General features: G+C 37.5%; 1 protein-coding gene across 2 annotated transcripts in view; it reads left to right on the forward strand.

Annotated features, from left to right (window-relative positions):
* Positions 1 to 17,622, forward strand: part of LOC137058722 (inactive N-acetylated-alpha-linked acidic dipeptidase-like protein 2) — a 436,678-nt gene that overhangs the window by 232,333 nt on the left and 186,723 nt on the right. The gene's annotated exons all lie outside the window — the stretch shown is intronic.

Consider the following 17,622-nt stretch of genomic DNA (forward strand, 5'->3'; position numbering starts at 1 on the left):
ATACATATATGTCTTGCCACTATTGGGCAAACAGGCCTGATCCTTAATTACTACAATTGAATCATTTGTAAGCTAGATTTCTGCCTATTTTTTCACATCTTCGTGGCACACCACAATGATTTCCATCATCTCATGTGTTAATATTTTTTTAGTCTAACAATTTATGATTTGCAAAAATAACTGTTGCATCTGTGTAGATTACATGAGCAAAGTGTATGCGCGTTGTACATGCTATACATTATGGTCAAGCATGCGCCCTTAAAATAGCATAATGAACAACGCGCAACGCGTCACTGACTTTAGACTAGGTTTTTTCTGGTCAGTGGCGCAATTGTTTAATGGAACAGCAAACTAGCACCAGGGATTGTTTGCGCCGGAACACGCCTCCTTTTTTGCGCTGAACCGCCCAGGGAGCGCAAGTTCATTCACTAGTTTAGCGACTTGCTTCTGTGGAGGGAAAAGCCCGCTTTGCACGGGTGCAAAATAGGAATGACACATACGTCGGTGTACAAAGTCAATTGCGCTGGGTGCAAGATAGGGCCCATAGTGTTGCTTTATATATTTTGTATTATTATTTCTTAATGCACTACTTAATGTCAAACATTTCAGGGGTTTATTGTTATTCACTGTTTGCTGAAAGATTTATAAGTAAAAAGAAAAATTCTTTATTTGATTTGGTTGGTTGGTTGGTTGGTTGGTTGGTAGGTTGGTTGGTTGGTTGGTTGGTTGGTTGATTGGTTGATTGGTTGATTGGTTGGTTGGTTGATTTGTTGGTTGCTTAGTTGGTTGCTTGGTTTGTTGATTTGGTTGGTTGGTTGGTTGGTCTATTCATTGATCCATTGATCAATTGATTTGCAAATTACATTAGGCTATTATAGTTCAAATTCAGAGTAGAAAAAATAGATATGCTTGGTCTGAAAGTTTGGGGAACACAGCTTCAGTGTTACAAATATGTGAAAAAGACCCTATTATTTCTCTTGATCACAGTGTTTCTCTGCTTTTAGTGTACTGGAAAAGTCAGCCCAGTATTTATAGAATTACCTAGACCTAATGTTATTTACTTTTTGTCCAGTGCCACTGCTGTCGAGCCGCCTCTCACTCAGGAACCTTCCCTGCAGGGCCCGGCCCTTGCCATTTATCCTGAGAGACATGGCCACAGTTTAGCCTCTGCAAATAGGGAATAATTTTACCAGACAAGAATTTACAGTTGTGCCTCTCTGCAAGCCCTCTGGCTCCAAATCCATTCCTTTCTTAGCATGCTGAGTGTGTGCAGCGATTATGGCTTTAGCCGGAAGCAGAATTTACACATGCCTCCACCTCACAAATGGGCAGTAATGAAGAAGGCAGTGTGCCCGCTCTGAGCAGAAATGTGTGTGTTTGCATGAAAGAGAGGGAGAGTGTGCACATGTTTTAACAGCATTGGTGTGAGATGTGCAGCCGACTGGAGCCTTCTGGTCTGATGCCCTGTGGTATAAAACTAGATTTCAGTTACGACTGCAACTGCTTTTTTGCCTGTCAGAGGCAGCTATATTCACCAACAGTTATAGACATTACAGTTTATATCCATAAACATGTACAAGCATTTGGCAGGCAAAACATCATGTGCCAATGTGCATTGTAATGAGTTATACTCCATTTAAAACTTTGTATGTGGTTTGATATTTACTATGAATGCATTTTTATAGACTATGCAGCCTGCAATATTATATTATACTATATTATAGTGATTTTTACATATGGATTCAGTAGCAGAAGTGGACATTAACTAAGTACATTTACTTGAGTACTCTGCTTAAAGGGTTAGTTCACCCAAAAATGAAATTGATGTCATGACGGCCATGAATCAGTGAATCGATCAATGATTCGGATCGCCAATGTCACGTGATTTCAGCAGTTTGAAATGTAATTCAATCTGCGGAAATCACGTGACATTGGCGATCCAAATCATTGATCGATTCACTGATTCATGGCCATTTTAATCTTTATATGAGGTTTAAAAACAAGCACGGAAGAGAAGACTGATGCTGACTAAAGTTGTAGTTTTCGTTATTTTTTGACCAAAATGTATTTTCGATGCTTCAAGAGACTATGAGTATCTGTACTTTACTTTAAAATGAGTCATTTTTTTTGTGTAAACTTATGACTTTAACTTCACTACATTTGAAAGACAAATATTGTATTTTTTACTCCACTACATTTCTACATTTCTGTCCTCGATGTCGAAAGTCATTCCTGAAGCAGCTTTGAAAGTCAGTAGATAATTTTTTTCATCTTTAAAAAGTCTTTTGGGTTTTTGCAGAAAGACTATCAGGAATCACTCTTGTAGAGTTACACGAAGTTCAATGAATCTTTTTTTTTTTTTTTTTTTTTTTTTATTACTCTGATCAGTTTATAGCAAAATAGATGAAGACGGATGTCAAAATGTTCCTTTTGGCGAGTATTCACATAAACAAATCTGATTATGTCTTAAGTGAACAGTTAGGAGAACATCAGATGTATATCAGTGTATTGGATCTGTGCGTTCGGCCTTTGACAGCAGTTTTTTTTAAGGGCTTTGTAACTTTTATACAATTATGTAAATGAGTGTAAGGTAGTCGTATGCTAGTATGTTGGATGGAGCATCACTGATTGGCTTAGACCATGATAGCATAGTGTGCATTTATACAACAATAATAAAATAATGCATTGACATAAAAAAGGAAATGCACTTTTGACACTTTTGAAAACAAATGCTTCAGTACTTTTACTTAAGTAAAAATCCGTTTTTACAACTTTCACTTGTAACGGAGTAATATTTGACCAGCAATACTGTTACTTTTATGTATGTAATGAAGCTGTGTATTTTGTCCATCACTGTTCAGTAGCAAATAATGTGGACATGTAATACAGTTTATAGATATGGAAAGAAGGAGGCGGGACCCGGCGAACATTCAACAGACTATAATCAAATAATTAACTGAAAATAAAAAAAAGCAGGCAGCCCCTCACAGAGGACCGCCACGCACACACATACAAAAACTGTAAACGTAAGTCGGGGGAACAGCCATGGCGACCACAGCACCTAGGGGCAAGGACATACGAGGCGAGAGAAAAGGATCCGGAAGCGTTAGGAGCAACAGAGACCAGAGATGGGAGAGAGGAGAGAAAAAAATCTTGGTCCGGTTCCCAGACACACTGCCGCTCAGGCCTCAGACAGCCGAAAGGCTCTTCCTCGGGGGGGACCATGCGATGGTACTGGACGCTTGGTCGTCGTCTCGATTGGTTCGTCCTATTGAGGGCAGCCTCGCGGTCTTCTTTCTTCCACTTTGCCTGACCTCCTCAGCACAGTGAAACGCCCTCAGCAGCGAGGGCTCTCCGACGGCATGTCCCTCCTTCCTCCCGGGTTTGGGCACCAATGTAATAGTCCCCCTTTTATGCCTCCGAGCTCCTCCGTGAGATGCTCATTATCACTCACGACCGGTCTTGTCCAATTCTCACGGTCCCTCTGCCTCGCTGCAAGCCACAACATGATTTTAGGTTTATATGTATATATTTATTTTATTAATTTTTTTTATGAAATGAATATGTTTATTCAGCAAGGATTCATTAAATTGATTAAAAAGTAAGCTAAATCATGATAATAACAATTCATGTTTCTTGAGCATCAATTCACCACATTAGAATGATTTCTGAAGGAACACGTAACACTGCTGAAGATTTAGCTTTGCAATGAAATGAATCACATTTTAAAATATGTAAAAAAATAGGGGAAAAGTTGTGGTGAGCACTCTTCTTTTTTGAAGTCTTTTTGATGGTACAGTATATGGGTGTACTCTATATATGCACACTTTAATTAATTATTAATTATTTTATTTCCAATCAGATGTTATGTAACCTAGCAAGTAAGTCATTTATAGTTATACTCTTTAGTAGTATTGTGTTATATATGTCATAACTTTGGGGAAAAGAAGAGAAATCAGCTAGCAACCATACCTTACTGAGAATTATTCTTTTTTTTAAGTTGCCATTCAGTGTGCCAAACTTTTACTTTTACTTTTTTTCCATTGCTTGAAAATATGTGGAAAGGTGTGACATTAAGGGCATGGAATGATCTGTGTGTTGTGTAAGGCTCCTGCAGGTGAGAACACAAAGAGAGAAGCTATTAAGCTGTCATTAAAACCTAATCATCATTAAACAGAAATTTGCCGTCCCCCAGGTCTGCTGATACTCCAGCAACTAATCATAAAAACATAATAAAGTTAAATTAAGAAACAGTGTCATTTTAAACCAGGACCAGGAGTCCTTGTACAATTTTTCTTTTCTTTTTTTTTTCATTGTTGCCATCTATGAATTTTCCATCTGACACCGAGCGATGAGCTACACACATTCACTGAATACTATATGGATAACAGATTATATATCGGGTTGGTCATATCTAGAGTGTGATTTTGTTATAGTGGAAAGATCTAAAGGATGATGTGGACAAATACACTCACATTCATCTAACAAATGAAACTTGGTTTCAGCCACAGAAGGTTCGAGGTTATTTTGAAACAAGGCATTATTCCATAATGTATTGTTGTGTCAGATCGGCCATTTCCTTTGGGAACTTTACTAGCAGGTCCAAGGAGATTGGAACAATGTCACATTATAACAGGTTTCTTTCAGTGAAGAACATTGTGGTATTTTCTGGTTCCAGCTTTCTTCATCAGCTGTAGAACTGAATGTCAATTACTGTCTTGAATTTTGTGTAAATTCAAATGTCACTCACAAACCCACGCACACAGTAAACAGCAAACAGCATAAGGTTGCCATCTGTGAAGAAAAAAAAAAAAAAAAGGATTTAGGGAACAAATCAAACAAGTGCTTGAGTGGAGCCTTTTCACAGATACATTGACACATTTCCATCATAACATCATACATCTAGTAAAGTTTTTCATGTTTTCTTTCTTTTAAAATAATAATAATAATTATTATTATTATTATTATTATATGATTAATAATGCTATGCTTTGTGGTATAACCTTGGCATCGTTCTCTCTTCTGACCATTGTAATCATTGTCTCAATATTTACACCTTTTTTTTTTTTTTTTTGAAAAGTCGTGGAAACTATCTTCCAGAAATGTGAAAAGGGCCCATTTAGAGCAGAAGTGTGCAATAATAATATAATAATACTTTAATAATATAATTTAAATGCAGCATCCTTGCCTTGCTTTGATCATTGTTAGATCATTGTTAATCTGCCAGTGAGGTGAGAAAAATAATCTTGTTTTAAGATTATTTTGCTTACCGCACTGGCAGATTTTGCTTATTTTAGGCAAAAACTCTCTTAGTTTTAGTTATTTTTCCCAAAACAAGACAATTACTTTTGCTTGTCTAGTAAATACTTCTTGTTTTAAGAATTTTGCGATGTTTGGACTAGAAATCAAGATAAAATGCTAAGTAAGAATTTTTTTTTTTTTTTTACAGTGTATAATCAAGGTATGCATTTGTTTTATCTTATTATATTAAGCTCAGAAGTAAATCATAGAAAAGCAAAACACTTAGGAGTTGCAAAAATAAAATAACTAATGTGGTCAAAATTAAACCTTAAGTGTGTTTGTGAAATGCACTTCACAGTGACATGAAACGTTGATGTGGAAAAACATAGGACCCGCAGGGATTTTCATATAAAGATTTAAACTGGCTTGAGCATCTTGATATGTAAATCTGTGTACAATGTAGAAATAATGAATTGAATATTATGTTGTTTATATTTATTGTGCATTTTATGTGAAAGCACAATGACAAAGTTCTGCTTCTGCACCAAATACATACTACAGTACATACTACATGCATACTGCAAATGGATCATGTGTAAAACAGGCCTTAGAATTTGGCCAAAAAGACATCTTAGAAGATGACTGCCTAATTTTTGGAGCAATATTTTTGGATTTGGAACAGAGCTACTATAACACTATCACATCTTTTTCAATTTCCACAATCAACAGATGTCTCTCTGAGACCCTCTTAAATGGCTTATTAAAAAAAAAAAAAATTGATTAATTTCAGGAAAATCAATATATATATATATATATATATATATATATATATATATATATATATATATATATATATATATATATATATATATATATATATATTCTGATTTACTTGACATCCATCTTATATACATTAAGACTATTATAAGCTTATTTTCCATGGCTTCTGTCTTAGTGCATTTCAAAGAAAACAACCACTTTGATCATTGGAGCTGATTTGAGCATCTCCTTTATAGACGCATTTGCTTCATGATTCAGTCCTTTACTCTTTCTTCTTTTTATTTGTCACCCATTTTCAAATTGCCACATTGAATTGAAAACTTCTACAATAATACATACATTATTCCTCCCATCTGCCTCTTTCTAAAATGGATTGACTCCCCTGAAGAGAAAAGCGCAAGGGTTTTTGTTTTTGCATATAAACAGTTTCTTTTATTTCTTTAAAAAATGTAGGTGTATTGCAATAGTTGTATTTTTATTTATTATTATTAAATGCAAGGTATGCAATTTTCAAAGAGGCTATCAATAGCAATCGAGCAGTCTAAGGCATTTATATAACACTTTCATATGTACTACTGTACACTCAAAGCACTTTACACTCATGTCAGGGGTCTCTCTGCAGCCACCACCAGTGTGCAGCATCCTCTTGGATGATGCAATGGCAGCTACAGTACAAAGGCATCAGTGCACTCACCACACATCAGTGATAGGTGGAGAGGTATGTGTCAAAGTAACATCCACATGGATGGCAGGACCCAAGGTTTCGCAGCAGAACACTGCCCAAAGTTTCACACTGCCTCCACTGGCTTGCCTTCTTCCCATAGTGCATCCTGGTGCCATGTGTTTCTCAAGTTAGCGACGCACACGCACTTGGCCATCCAGGTGATGCAAAAGAAAATGTGATTAATCAGACCAGGCCACCTTCTTCTATTGCTCAGTGGTCCAGTTCTTATACTCACGTGCCCACTGCCTACTCTTGGCGGTGTAAACGGATAAGCATGGGCATCCCCATACGCAAAAAAGTGTGATGCACTGTGTATTCGGACAACTTTCTTTTAGAACCAGCATTAATTTGTTGTGCATCAATGAGCCTTGGCCGCCCATTACCCTGTCACCAGTTCACCACTGTTCCTTCCTTGGACTGCTTTTGATGTGTACTGACCTCTGCAAACTGGGAACAGCCCACAAGAGCTGCAGTTTTGGAGATGCTCTGACCCAGTCATTTAAGCCATCACAATTTGGCCCTTGTCAATCTCGCTCAAATCCTTAATCTTGCCCATTTTTCCAGCTTCTAACACATCAACTTTGAGGTCCAAATGTTCACTTGCTGCCTAATATATCCCAACCACTAACAGGTGCCGTGATGAAGAGATAATCAGTGTTATTCACTGCTTCTGTCGGTGGTCATAATGCTATGCTTAAAACATTTAGACCACTTAACTTGGTCTTAAGTGTCACATGATCATTTTGATCAGTATAATGCATCCTTGTTGAAGAAATATTTCTATTAATATTTCTGACCCCAAACATTTGGTACTGTATCTCATATATTGTACTTTAGTTTTTTCTAAGTGACTGCATTATTATCATCACTTTTGACTAACATGTAGACTGTTGCAATAATGCAGCTTTTTTGATTTATATATTCAATCATTATCAATATTATGCCACAAGTATCTCAAGCCCCCTTCATTATCATAAAATACCTTTTTTATCTCAAGAAAAAAACAAAGAGACGGATGATGTTAATTAGAATAAGAAGTATCTCCACTAAAGCATACTTAATTCGTTATTCAGTTTCCAGGAAATTATTTTACAACATAATTTACCCATGGTCTTGTAGTCTTTCTTTTTAAGTGTTAAGCTACTGTAGTCACTGCAAAAAGCTGCTTAGAACAGTAAACAACAAATGTATGGTTGTGTGACCTCGGGCTCTATCTTGCACCCAGCGTAATTGACTTTGTACACCGACGCATGTGTCATTCCTATTTTGCACCCGCGCAAAGCGCGCTTTTCCCTCCACAGAAGCACGTCGCTAAACTAGTGAATGAACTTGCGCTCCCTGGGCGGTTCAGCGAAAAAAAGGAGGCGTGTTCTGGCGCAAACAATCCCTGGTGCTATTTTGCTGTTTCATTAAACAATTGCGCCGCTGACCAGAAAAAACCTAGTCTAAAGTCAGTGACGCGTTGCGCGTTGTTCATTTTGCTCTTTTAAGGGCGCATGCTTGACCATAATGTATAGCATGTACAACGCGCAAACACTTTGCTCATGTAATCTACACAGATGCAACAGTACAGTTATTTTTGCAAATCATAAATTGTTACACTAAAAAAATATTAACACATAAGATGACGGAAATCATTGTTGTGTGCCACGAAGCTGTGAAAAAATAGGCAGAAATCTAGCTTACAAATTATTCAGGCTAATTGTAGTAATTAAGGATCAGACCTGTTTGTCCAATAGTGGCAAGACATATATGTATATAAGGACATCTGACAAATTGGTTTGTCCGTCAAGAACCAGGAAAAAAAAAACGACTGATAATCTGAAAAAACTGTTTAACCGACGCCTGTTTAACCGACGCTATTTTGGGTGGGTTTCTCCCATCCCCATACAACACAACTTCTCTGTCTTTCACTGCTCTTACAAGAACATCAGTCTCCTCGGCTGTGACCCGCTCCTGGCGTGCGCCTGATAAATACGCCATAATAATAGCAATCCATAATGGAACTTGCGCACCTGCTTTTAAAGGGAATGCTGGATGCCGCTCTGATTGGTTTATTCATGTTACGCCCAAACCACACCTATGAATAATGAAGCTACTTCAGACCAACCCATTTTAGATTTGCGCCGGGCGCAAGAGCCATTTATCCCGCCGGGAAAATAGCAACAGCGCCAAAACCCGCCCACAAAGTTACTTGCGCTTCGCACTTTGACACTTGCGTTTCAGATTATTAAAATAGGGCCCCTCAAGTTTAACACATGAAAAACTTGAAAGGATCTAAGCAAGACTTTGCATGAAAACTGCTGCCATTGTTCTTATAGAAATGAATGAACTGCTTTTTGAAAATCTGTTTGCATGTAAATGTGCAACTCCATGTCATAGTTTAAAGCGGAGAAGAAAATTAAGATGAGATCAATTTAATTTGCTTCAATTTACTGACATTGTAGGACTGCATACAGCTTACTTCAGTGCCTACTGTATGTTGCATGTTTATCTGAATAGTATATGACTGATTTTGAGCACACAATTGAGGTTTGAGTGCACTAATCTAGAATATATGCGTATACACTTTGAACTATATACTGAACTTTTATCAAGTGCTGCATGGATCTACCAGTAGTAGTATCTGGTTCACGTGATCTTAATTCGATACTCGTTTCAATTCAATATTTTCGATTTGATTTAATAAATTTAGTGATTCAGTAAATTCACAGCACCAGGCCCAGATGGTGTTTCACCTGGCCCCTATCTTCACACAGATCTTCAACAGATCAATGGAACGACGTGCTGCTTCAAACGTTGCTTCAATCATTTCAGTCCCAACCTAAAATCACTGGATTTAATGACTACAGACCTGTCGCGCTCACGCTCTATGGTCATGAAGACGTTTTAAAGACTTTTTCAAGGTACTGGACTTCCCTGAAGATCATCACTGCACCCCAGCTGGATCCCCTTCAGTTTGCATACAGTGCAAACAGGCCTGTGGATGAGGCAGTCAACATGGGACTTCATTAAATCCTGCAACATCTCAACAGACCAAGGATCATATTTGTGGACTTCTTCAATATCATCATGCCGGATTTTCTCATAGCTAAACTGACCCAGCTCCCCAATGTGTCAGTGGTTCACTAGCTTTTTGATCAATAGGCACCGTCTAGTAAGACTTCATTGACAGCACTGTGGCAGCAGGTTCCTGGGCACCACCATCTCTCAGGACCTGAAGTGTGACAATCACAATCACTCCATTGTGAAAAAGGCCCAGCAGAGGTTATACTTCCTTCGCCAGCTGAGGAAAGTTCAACCTGCCACAGAAACTGCTAACATGGTTCTCCTCAGCCGTCATTCAGTCTGTTCTTTGCTCTTCTATAACTGTCTGGTTTGGTTCGGCTACCAAATCAGACATCGGGAGACTACAAAGGACAGTCCAAACTGTGGAGAGGATTATTGATGCTCCCCTGCCCACCCTCCAGGACCTGTATACTCTTCTAGAGTGAGAAAGGGAGCAGGTAAACCATCACAGACTCCACTCACCCTGAAAACCACCTATTTGAACTGTTGCCGCCCAGACAGCGATTCAGATCACTGGGTACTAGAAAATTTAGGCACAGCTTCTTCCCACAGGCCATTTCCCTCTTAAACTGTTAAATGCCTCCCAAGGCATGTGCCTGTAAGTGCAATACCCTACTGCTTAGTGCAATATATTTGTAAAGTCAGTTAACATTTATTCATATGATTCACTATATTGCAAATATGTTCATGATCTGTAAATGTCTATTACAACTTTACTAAACCTATTTTTATTATTATTCTTACATTTGTTTTACTATGTTTCTTGTTATATTTGTATGTTTACACTGGGAGCTTCGGTTCCAACAAAAAATCCTTGTGTGTGCAAGCACAATTGGCAGTAAAACTCTCTCTGATTCAGTAATTCCAGTGAAATTTTAAAATTCTCAATTTCAATTTCAATAACACACTTAATTATACTACTATTTAAATGAATATAACTTTCAAGGATTGTTAACTCTTTCCCCGCCAGCGTTTAAAAAAAAAATGCCAGTCACTGCCAGTGTTTTTGACCATTTTAACAAAAAATGTAATAGCCAATAGAATCTTTAGTTTTACGAATATCTGAGCATGCAATATATCAAAAGAAAGAGTTGAACCTCTTCAAAAAAAATTAAATAAAAAACTATTAATAAGCATTAAATTCCGTTTTTGGCCGGGAAGTGTTTTCTCACAAATAATGGAAAATTCTGTGTTTGGCGGGGAAAGGGTTAAAGACGAGTACATCGTCATTAATAAAAAAGAACAAATAATCAAACTACAAGTAATAGAACAAATGCAATAGAACAGATACAAATAAATTTTGTTTTTTAAAGTAGGTCTAACGGTAGTTTTCAGGTACGGGTATTGAATAAAGTAATCAAATGTATAACAACACTGCATGTGATATTCCCTGTATAAATTAAAGTTTTTTTTAAATTAAAAAAATATATATTCAGTGACGAGCATTGAGTGATTTCATTCTTTTGTTTCTTGATTAACATTAAAAACACAGACAGCGGCAGGAATATTAGGGGGCTGTCACTTTAAAGACTAATGCATGAATCCAGTAGTCACCTGTTGTCTTTCTCTACTGTTTACATTCACTTAAGCCATAACTGACTGCTTACTAGGATACTCGCCAAGGTGGACATTTTGAGATTAATTTGTGGGAATTTGTCCGTTCAATCGCAAGGAGACTTAAAAGAGAATTAATTTCATTATTTGCATGTGATGCTTTCAGATGTGTGCACACAAAACTTCTCTTTCTCTTCTTGAATGCCAAAATTGGTAAGGCTTGAAATGCAAATTGTAAAATTTTGTGACCATGCAGCACTGACCCGATTGGGACAGGGACCGTTCCTTTCAACTGTCTGGAAGGCGTATCTGCTTCCACCATGTTTAGTACTAAATTTGTGACTTTTGAGAATCTCTCCCACATTTTAAATGATGTTTTTTTTTTTCTTCCCTTTTCTTTTTCTTTTTTTTTTTGCCCAGGCCTAATAAATACGTTTGTATCTGAGCTACTGAAGTGTTTGTGATCTGAACACTGCACATATGGCTCCACCGCAGGCGTGTAATATATATCTCATGAGCATCTCTGTGTGGAGGGAATGATTCTAAGCCCTGTGGGTAATCGCACTTCAGCAAATAACTCTTCCTGGGAGGCTTGTTTGCTCAAAAGAATTTATGTTCTTGCAGTTATTTTGGATCATCTTCAGCGCTTTCTTTTTAAAGTAATGTTTGCAAGTTTGACTGTGTATCCTATTAGCGCTACCTTGAATTCTACTTTAATCATAATGACATAAGTTCCTCTTTGTCTGAATTAATCTTGCATACCCAAATGTAATGAAATATACTGAAATTACACACATGTGGCTTGTTGCATCAACAGGTAGGCATCTATGGCATTGCTTTATCTAATTGATTTGTGACATATGAATCTGTCCACTGCACAAAGTTCACAGGGAGCTCAGGTGAGTAATTCTGTGTGGAATAAGAGAGCTTTGTTTGTGTTGATTACAGTGAAGAAGGAACATTGCTTGAACCTTCAAAAAAGATCAAGTGAAATACAACATGTCAGGATGTTAGAAAGGCTCTGTTCGTCACTGTGCATGCATATTTTAAAGTTTTATTTCACCTGGGAAAATATATCTACATCTTTTTTGAGGGCTCTGAGTTTTACAGAATTTGCAAGGAAAATTAAAAAAAAAAGTGCTGAAGATATTTAGGTGAAATTATACGATAAGCTTTAGAAACACATATTTGCAGGGCCGTGCACAGGGGGGTGGCCCGGTGGCTAGAGCCACTGCCCCTTTGCCCTCATCGGCTAAGGTGCCCTTCTTGCCCCCTTCCCTCCCTCAACATCAGAGGATTCCCATAAAAGCGCTCTGTTCCGCTAAAAATCCACAAATTACACTAACCCGTTCCGTGTTTTCCCGCTCGCTCTGCAGCATCGCGGGGCTGTGTCCTCTCTCTGTGGAGACGACAGTTCCAGAATGTCGTCCCATTAACAGGTATATTACAAACTACAATCCACATTACAGACAGTGGTTGATCCGCGGAATTAGTAGTTTGTTTCAACAGTGCAAATATGGATTCAAAGCTCCAGCATGCCAGCGGGTAAATCGTCATATACTGAATACTGAATATTTAGCTGACAGTTTGTCACTCTTTAACTTCTGTAAAATAGATTTCCAAATTATAATCCATTTTACGAGTTAATACTAGTATCTATAACATACGTCATATTTATGATATTTTATTTAGAGCATATTAATCGTATACACAATAAAAAAAAAGGTAATACAGGCTATGAGTTGTATCAGGGTACAATGGGGCAAAAGCACACCCTAATAATAACAAATGCATAAGTAAAACAAATGCTTTTTCTTATGCATTTGTTATCCCTATTTTAATTCCTTTCTATGTAAAGCACTTTGAATTGCCACTGTGTATGAAATGTGCTATATAAATAAACTTAACTATAATAATAATGGCAACTTTTTCAAAAAAAGTTCATACTTGTGCAAAAAATCTCTAGCAATGTTTGCAGCATTTTCTGTTTATTTTGATGAATAAAATAATGAATTATTATTCAGTAAATATTAAAATGTTAATATAAAAATATTTTTAAAATACAGACACAAATGTTTAAGTAAATAATCTGAAAACATTGAATGTATGAGATCCCATAATAATTTAATAAAGTTTTATCGTTGTAACAACTAAATATATTTGTATTATATCATATGATTATTATCATATTTTTATTATAAATATGATGTTACCTCTAAGATAGACATCCAACTGAATCTTAACCATGATCATATTTAACATGATAATAAACAGTCAGCTGTTTATTATCATGTTAAAATGCCTTTTACCCCAAATACCATACTTTTACATATTCTTTTATTAAAAAAATGTTGCCTATGATTTACAAAAGTCATAAACAAGACCTTTGACTCAAAATATATTTAATAATTTTAGTGATTTTCATTTGCTACTTAAATCTCCAATAAAAAATAAAAATAGAAAAGAGATCAAATTAGCACAGAATCAACTTTTTGGAAGAATAATTAGAACAACATAAATTTAATTAACATGAAAGCCTAACAATTGTATTTACAGTATGATTGTAAGAGGTTTGTTATTCATTCTCTATATTAAGATGATACTCAACCCCTTTATAGTGCCCCTTTTTTTGGGGTTTGGGCCACTGCCCCTCAAAATGTCTGTGCACGGCCCTGCATATTTGGTCAAGTTAAGTTGGTTTATTGTCATTTTAAAACAGTAAAACAGGTGACCAATAAATAAACACAATCATTCATATAGGACAATAGATAGAGACACTTCACAATTAGTGCGCTGTAAACAGATGTTAGCCTCGCAGGTGTAGTGCAGTATTGCATTGGAAATATTGTCTGTACATTAATGGTGGGGATTTTTCATTGACTCTTTCTGCAGGTTTCATCATTACATCATTAAATAAGTGAGTCATTGATTAATTCACCCTACTGATTCGCTTAAAACAATCATTCGTTCATTACCGAAAGATGCAAGATGCAACCGGTTTATGCTTACGCCGTTTATGACCTTACTCCGATAAAAGAAAATGGGTTAGAGCATTTACATGAGCATGTTCATTGTCGGCTTATTAGGCATAATCAGCTTAAGAACGTGCATGTAAACGCACCCAATGTCTATTAATATTGCATCTGAATCAGCATACGGTTAATTTCACATAAAAACTACAAATAAACAAATAAGAAACACCAGCGCAGGAAGAATAAGATCACGGTCCCTCGTAACTTCTGTATGCAGCAAACATCTGATGGAGGGAAGAGCATGTGTGTATTACACACACACTGGCACCATGAATCTTTCTTACTGAGAGACTAAATCACGTTACGTGTGGTATTAAAGCTTCTCTCATGCACCCCTCTATGGACTCGAGTATGTCAGCCGTCTCTCCGCTGTACGGTATCATCAGGCTGAAACAGAGAGTGCAAACTCTCCCCTGGAGTTCGGCAAGGTCAGAACTACTTTATTTCCAGCGCTGTTATCTCCAGCTGGAGCGCGACCTAATGGGTTTTGAGGGGTTTTGTTCATTTTTAGCTGTACTACAGAACTAACTGGAAAGGATGAGAGCTATTGACCGCAACCTTGTTTGTGTTTTATTTATCTAGACGAATGAAAGTACTTTTAGGTTGGTAAAAGAAAAAGAAAAAAGTGAGTGCTCTAGAGTCTAGAGACTGTCCTAGAAGTATTAGACTGAAAAGTTCTCACTTTAGTCTCTCATTTTATTAAGTTCACTCTTCAGCCATTATCAGATTCAAGTGTGTCTATGCAGCACTACAACATCAACACTCAACACATGATCATTCAACTTTTCGTTTTAATGGATGTCTTTTAAGCTCTAATTGAATTTATTCAAGTGACGTAAAGCCAAATATGGTGTCCCATTCTCTGAATTTGTGCTCTGCAGTTCAGCCATCCAAGTGAGCACACACAGCAGTTAGTTTTGAACACATACACAACTTGAAAACACACGTGGGCGGCCTTTTTTTTTTTTTTTTTTTTTTGCTGTGGCCCCAAACAGAGATTGTGTTTTATCTACACCTCACCTCTGTTCATTAATTTCCTGCCGGTACTGGGACTCGAAGTCAGACTCTATAACAAATAGTCTACAACTGCCTACAACTGAATGTGAATTGGATTACAAATTGAGATCGAGCACAGGAACGCAAGAAGATGAAATTCAGGTTAAAGGAGATGTATTAAAAGTTTTTCATGTAATTGGAATATGTAACTGGAAACTGGAACAGCAAAGTTTGTCAAGTCACATCTTGAGAAGGTTAGGGTGGATGGATGGATGGATGGATGGATGGATGGATGGATGGATGGATGGATGGATGGATGGGTGGGTGGATGGATGGATGGATGGATGGATGGATGGATGGATGGATGGATGGATGATAGGGCTGTTAACAAATATTCAAAATTCGAATATATATTCAAATCGTTTAAAAAAAAAAATAATTCAAAGATGAAAATTAATATCCGAATTTAAAAAAAGTGGGGAAAAATGCCAGCGGGAGTAGAGGCGTGGCTGTCTGCTTTGCAAAAAGGGTGCTCTGGCGCACATGTGAGGGTTCAGGAACAGGAGTCGCGCTGTCAGGCACAGCCGCACTGCTGAAAGTTGACGCATCCTGCAGTGAAGATGGCAGAAAGTGCATAACCCAACTCGACCACAGCAGAGGAAGCAAATTTAACCCGCAAAATCTAAAAAGCCATGTCGGGAAGTACTTGGATTTTGGATTTTTGATCGGTAGGAGGTAATTTTGGTCGGTAGGAGGTAAAATTGTTGAGCCGCGAGATAAAGTTGTATGCAAGCTATGTAAGATACAGTTAGCATATCATGCCTCATTTTATTTAACGTTAAACAGAAACATTACTGAAGTGTGGGCTACTGTACTGACTCAATAGATATTGCATGAATAAAGGATAAATGCACTGCTTATTTACCGTTTCATGTCAAGGAAAAGTTCCATGTTGACCAAAGCACAGCTCAATCAGAGCGTTCAATATGCTGTAAAACCTAAATTAATATCCATAATATTTGTTTCAATCACTGAATGAAGCCTGCAGTATTTGGGACAACAGTCGCGACCTTAACAAAACTCTTAATCAGCACTCAAAGTTTGTTCATTTAAACCGTTACGCGCAGAGAGCGAGAGCGTGAGGGTGAGAGAGAGAGTGAGATCTGCGGTCTTGGCCATTTGTTGATTTACTTGTTTTTGTGTAGTAGGTAATACGTTGTCAAATATGTTTAAACTCAAATAGACTACCTATACAAGTAATGATGTCTCTGTATTAATTTGTCCTTTTATTGACGTAATGTGCGTCATTGACAAAACGTGCAACCAGATTTTTAGAGGGAATATTCAAACATCATTTTTGAGCAGTTTTGACAGCCCTAATGGATAATCATTTGGATTAAATCACATTTAAAAGGTTAAAGATAATGAATTCAGATAATCTATTCTCTCTGAACGGAAAACTTGACCCTTGTGACCTTTAAGCAGATAATTGCATATACCGAGTTACTTCTAAAGCCTCACTTTGCAAGCCAATAATCACTTCCTGTATCCCCCTATGACTGAGGGAAAAAAATAAGCTCATTTCAAGGGGACCTTCCCCTGTGTTCATTCCCACATAACTGCTGTAAAATAATTGTGAATTGTGAATACGTTTATCTGCGGAAGGTAATAGAGTGTTGTGTAACAGAAAAGTCTACTGATTGTTATTCGTAGATGACTGTACCCCATCCCACCGGTGCAGAAGCGTTGCTGGAAAATTGAAGCTCCTAAATAAATTTGCTCCTAAAGCAGGATTAGGCTCACCGTTTCCCCGTTTTAATGAGGCTGAATCAATGGAGCATTTCGTCCATATAAATCCCCACTGGCTTGCTGGAAACCGTTTCTTCAAACTTAAAATCTCCAGGCCTATTAGTTTGCCGCCCATGAGCTGCAATCAGTGCCGAGGAAGGGCTTTGATATGTCCCTGCCTGGCTGTGCAGGTACCTCTCAGCGCTCTTCGTTCGGTTTCTGTCTGATTTAGCGCATTACGAACCTCCTCGCCCGCCCCTTCTCGCTCACCTCACATCACTAGGCGCATCTTCGCCTGGCCCCGCTGCAACTGTACGTATGCAGCACGCAACAGACTAATGCTGTCCATCTGCCCTCGTAGATGAAGATGTGTGAGAAGACTCAGTGGAGGTGTTAACCAATAGAAAAGCTCTTTGATTGGGTAATTGGTTTGCTCAT

The sequence above is a fragment of the Pseudorasbora parva genome, chromosome 22, assembly GCF_024679245.1.
Source record: "Pseudorasbora parva isolate DD20220531a chromosome 22, ASM2467924v1, whole genome shotgun sequence".
NCBI lineage: Eukaryota > Metazoa > Chordata > Actinopteri > Cypriniformes > Gobionidae > Pseudorasbora > Pseudorasbora parva.